Source organism: Triticum aestivum, chromosome 2A (genome assembly GCF_018294505.1).
Source record: "Triticum aestivum cultivar Chinese Spring chromosome 2A, IWGSC CS RefSeq v2.1, whole genome shotgun sequence".
Lineage (NCBI taxonomy): Eukaryota > Viridiplantae > Streptophyta > Magnoliopsida > Poales > Poaceae > Triticum > Triticum aestivum.
In genome coordinates this window covers 61,697,058-61,703,057 of record NC_057797.1, presented here as the reverse complement: position 1 = coordinate 61,703,057, position 6,000 = coordinate 61,697,058, and positions in this window count along the sequence as shown.

Genomic DNA, 6,000 nt, shown 5'->3' with positions numbered 1-6,000 from the left:
GTCTTATTAACAAACTATTTTCGATCGACATGAAACCAAAGAATCTTCGTATAACACTAGGTCACCTCAACGAGAATATGCATATCCCCTACAATAAGTATTTCATATTTCTTTTTGGCAAATAGTAATTGTAGGAGTTTTTTCAATAACATTGATACCATTCACTTGAAATTGTTTCTTCGGAAAGTGCACCATATGCTCATTAGCATTGATATGAAAAGTGATATTCCTTTTATTGCAATCAATAACAGCCCCTATAGTATTCAAAAAGGGTCTACCAAGGATAATCGACATGTTGTCATCCTCGGGCATATCAGGTATAACAAAGTCTATTAAGATAGTAACATGTGCAACTACAACGGGCACATCCTCACAAATACTGATAGATATGGCAGTTGATTTGTCAGCCATTTGCAATGATATTTGTCCGCCAGTTGATTTGTTAGTAGGTATGAGTTTATTCAAATCAAGTCTTTGGTATAAAGAGAAAGGCATAACACTAACACCGGCTCCCAAATCACATAAAGCATTTTTGACATAACTTCTTTAATGGAGCATGGCATAGTTAGTATTCCTGAATCTCCTAGTTTCTTGGGTACTCCATCCTTAAAAGAATAATTATCAAGCATGGTGGATATTTTAGCTTTGGGTATTTTTCTTTTATTGGTGACAATATCTTTCATATATTTAGCATAAGGGGCCATCTTCAAAATATTAGTCAAACGAGTACGCAAAAAGACTGGCCTAAGCATTTCGGCAAAGTGTTCAAATTATTCCTCATCCTTATTCTTAGATCGTTTAGGAGGGAAGGGCATGGGTTTCTGAACCCATGGTTCCCTTTCTTTACCATATTTTCTAGCAGCAAAGTCTCTTTTATCATAACATTTATTTTTAGGAGGTGGGTTATCAAGATCAACAACGGGTTCTATTTCAACATCATTGTCAGGTTCTTTATCATTGTCTAGTTGAGCATCTACATGAATATCATCATTGTCATTTTCATTATCACTAGTTGAATGCTCATTACCAGATTGTGTTTCTGCATCAGAAATAGAGACATCATTATTATCCTCAGAATGTTTTTCTACCTCAGGTTCACTAGAAGTATGCAAAGTCCTACCATTTTCCTTTTTCTTTTTCTTTTTCTTTTTGGATGGACTAGGTGCATCTACATTAATTCTTTGAGAGTCTTGTTCAATTCTTTTTTTTGACTATTTTGTTCAATTCTTTTGGGGTGACCTTCAGGATAAAGTGGCTCCTGATTCATTCTACCTCCTCTAGTCATTACTCTAACAACATGATCATTGATATTATTATTCATTTCATTGAGTAATTCACTTTGGGATTTAGCAACATGTTCTAACTGGGTTTGAACCATAGATGCATGTTTACTAACACCTTTGACATCATTAACAATTCTAAACAACAAGTCACTTAAGTGATCAATCATGTAAGCATTTCATTTCAATTGTTTCATAAAATTTGCATTAAAATGATCTTGCTTAATAATATAGTTATCAAATTCGTACAAGCAATGACCAGGAGATTTATTATAAGGAATATCACCTTCATCAAACTTTGTAAGAGAATTTACCTCTACCACTTGTGGTGGTGTGTCAAGACCATGTATTTCTTCAATAGGTGGTAAATTCTTAACATCTTCAACTTTAATACCTTTTTCCTTCACACATTTCTTTGCCCCTTGCATATCTTCAGGACTGAGATATAATATACCCCTCTTTTTTGGAATGGGTTTAGGCGGTGTCTCAGGAAGTGTCCAATCATTATCATTCTTCAATATATTATTCAATTGCTCCTCAGCTTGTTCAATAGTTTGTTCCTTTAAAACACAACCAACATAACTATCTAGGTAGTCCCTGGAAGCATTGGTTAGTCCATTATAGAATATATTGAGTACTTCATTTTTCTTAATAGGATGACCAGGCAAAGCATTTAGTAATTGGAGAAGCCTCCCCCAAGATTGGGGGAGACTCTCTTCTTCAATTTGCACAAAGTTAAATATTTTCTGTAAGGCAGCTTGTTTCTTATGAGCAGAAAAATATTTTTCAGAGAAGTAATAAATCATATCCTGGGACTATGCACACAACAGGAGCAATAGTATTATACCATATCTTAATATCACCTTTAATGAGAACAAAAACAATTTAAGAATATAATAATAGCAAAAAATTTACTCATGAGCAAATAGGGTGGCTATGCCATTTAATTTAGTAAGGTGTGCCACAAGAATTTCATTTTCATAGCCATGGAAAGGATCAGATTCAACCAAAGTAATTAACTCTGGGCCGACAAATAATTCATAATCCTTATCAGTAATAAAAATAGGTGAAATAGCAAAGTGAGGATCATATTTCATTCTAGCATTCAAAGTTTTATCTTTCAACTTGCATAGTAATTTCTTAAGATCATCTCTACCCTTACAAGCAAGAAAATCCCTAGCCACCTCTCATCCATAACATAACCCTCAGGTATCTCAGGCAATTCATATCTAGGGGCACTAGTTCCAATAGGTGAATCATAATTACCAGTTTCAACAATTTCATCAGTTTCAGTAATTTCATTGGTTTCAACATTCTCAATTTTTTTGCTCTAGCAAGTTGTTCATCAATAAATTCACCTAGTGGCACAGTCTTATCAACAAAGTACTAGCATCATCAATATCATCATTCATAGCAGAAGTGGCATCATTAGTTACTTGTGACATATCAGAATTAATAGTAGATGGTGGTGTTGCAAGCTTACTCAAAACAGAAGGTGAATCAAGTGCAAAGATAGATAATAGTTCCTTACTTCCCCTCATCTTAGAGGGAACAATCTTGTTCCTATCATCCTTAAGATTCTTCATAGTGATCAATAGATATAAATCTCAAGTGACTCAACAAATATAGTTATGCTCCCCGGAAAAACGTCTTGATAACCCACAAGTATAGGGGATCGCAACAGTTTTCGAGGATAGGGTATTCAACCTAAATGTATTGATTCGACACAAGGGGAGTCAAAGAATACTTGTAAGTATTAGCAATTGAGTTGTCAATTCATTCACACCTGGAGACCAAATATCTGCAGCAGAGTGATCAGTAGCACAATAGTATGGTAATTTGATAGTAGTAGTAACGATAGCAATAGTGAAGGTAATAGCAGTAGCAATAGTTTCTTAGTAGTTGTAACAGTGGCAACATCAGTAGTAACTTAGCAAGAACAATTATGTGAACATCTCGTAGGCATTGGATCGGTGAAAACGTTGGATAATTTTCATCATGTAACAGTGATAACCTAGGGTGACACAGAACTAGCTCCAATTCATCAATGTAATGTAGGCATATATTCTGTCTGTACTCATACGTGCTTATGAAAAAGAACTTGCATGACATCTTTTGTCCTACCCTCCCGTGGCAGCGGGGTCCATAAGGAAACTAAGGGATATTAAGGCCTCCTTTTAATAGAGAACCGGAACAAAGCATTAACATATAGTGAATGCATGAACTCCTCAAATTAAGGAATATTAAGGAGAAATAAGTTTCAACCTTGAAATGACCTTAATTATTAATTGTTTAACTCATTCGCATGCACTGTAGCCCCGTGGAACGCACGGGCGTCTTACTAGTATCTATAGTTGTAACACCTCTTGATCGAGATTTTTCTGGAAGCAACGTCATATGGAATGTATACAGATTTGTGGCATCAAATCTATTGGTGCCCATAGAAATTGATGTTTATTGAAGTAAACAAATCTTCACATCTAATCATGCAATTATTTTCAATTGCTTAGCGACACCAAGGAATGCCAGCGAGCAACTAGATTTATCACATGGGTTCTTCTGGTGGATCTACCCTTGGCTTGGACTTCTCCAAGGGTAGGGTTTTAGCGGATGAGATCTTCAGATCTATTGGGCAAACGGTTCATTCGTTGGGACACATGAGTCATCTTAGTTGTTTCATTCAGCCATCATGCCTTTCGTCTCTCGGAGGATTCTGTGGCAGCGGATCTGGAAGCAGCAATTGGAGGTTCCGCAATTGATCTTCATGTTGATCACATCAAAGACAAGGTTTATTCTTTCCATGTTTCTTGGAAGCAAGTTGGTTTTATTATTATGGATCTTCGTTCCTTTGCCTGTGATCTGTTCAAGTGCTATTTTCATTTGTGGGGTAATGGGGGCCCTAATTGGATTAGAGAGCTCCGGATATGGAGGAAGGAATGTGATGTTGAATGGATTCTAGTTAGTCCTACTAAGCATAGATCATCTTTAGGTCTCTTGCCCATGCATAAACCTCCAGTTAAATCAGCTATCAAGTCTTCTGCATCTGCTCCGAAAAAGCTCTTTTTTGCCACGTTTGAGCGATATTCTGCTTGCAAGGGATATAGATATCCGGCTACACAAGAGTGTATTGACACCATTAGGGATGCTGGGTATGATCTTCCTGTTCATGAGCATGTAGTCATACATCAATCCCCTCCCGCGGACTTGCTTTGGACGGTGGCTCGTCCACCCATTGTTTTTGTTACAGTCACTCCTTTGCCAAAGTTGAGCCGGCCGGCATCATCTGTGCCGGTAAATGATCCGATTTCTGAGGAACTTTCCCCCGTGCATGATGGGATCTCACCCGCACATTTCGCTGAGGCGGGATTACCACCCATTCAAATCAATTGTCGGGTTTCCGACTCGGTTGCTTTGGAGTCCCAACAAGTCTCGAGCCAATCTTTGCTGCCTAGCCCAACTACTTCTGGGCCTTCCATGCCTCAGGGTCCGAACCCTCTCGGCCATTGTCAGGATATCCCCTCATCTCAAGAGGCTGCGAGGCAGTTTGAAGCTATGGTCGATGACATGGTGGACCGTGTGGTTACATGCACTATTTGTTCACAGAGGGGCCACTTGTCAGCGGCATGTGGAATGCGAGCGGTCTGTTCGGCTTGCTCTCGCCTAGGTCACTCTAGCCGCGACTGTAATGATTCCGCACGCTCTAATGGATTGGTTTGGAGGCCAATTTCGGTGCAACAAAAAACGATTTTATCAGAATCTGCTGCTTCTCATGGGAACAGAGCCGGAGTTATTGGGAAAGACTGCCCAGTCCCATCAACGCCGCCCACATTGCATCTTCCCTCTCCTCAAGCTAAAGAAAACACCCCACAAGCTTCTGGCTCTTCCATGGCGAACTATGAGCTCGATCCTCGGCGCTTTGTGCCTCCTGGCCATCACATCATCGACGGTGGCGATCGTCGGCTTCCACGCACCTTCTTCACGCCTGCTGCTCGTCCACCCCGTCATCATGAGGACTTCATGGTTGTTGATGTGATGCCGGCGCCGGAGGGGCAGCTCGGCCCTGTGCGGGAACAGGTTGTGCAGTTTCTGCAGAATAGAGGTATTATGGTCCGGTCTACTCAGCCATGGTTTCATGGGGTGGGTTTGTTTCAAGTCAGAGATCCATCGATTAGATACACCTTGATTCAGCATGCACCTTTTCTGTTGGGCAACGATCATTTTGTTAGATTTGTGAAGCATGGTGAGGGAGAAAATTTCAAGGGAACGCATGGTTTTCGCAAGGGCAGGTTAATGTTCATTGGGATTCCTCTGGATTACCGCACTACAGAGTACATCTCGCAGGCTGTAGGCACTTTTGGAAAGTTTATTTCTTGGGATAGTGAGGATCCTTACCTGGTCCGGACTTTGGTTGAGGCTAGCTTTCCAGATACGCTGCTGGTCCCAAGGGATGTTTTTTTTTGGTGATTATGCGGAATATGGAGGTGCTCAAGTGTCTTGGACTGCTGCATGTTATGTTCTAGGTGCAGACTTTGCAGATCAGATGTCGAACGATGAAGACCCAATGCCTCTGGATGGAAACCCTCACCCTTTGCCCGGTAATCTGGTTCTGGATAATTTGATGTTTGTCTTGCCACCATACCCAATGTTGGGATGGAATGATGCACCTGTCGTTCCTCCTCCTCCTCCACATGTGGACGAAGCGCCTGGTTGGGGTAATGGA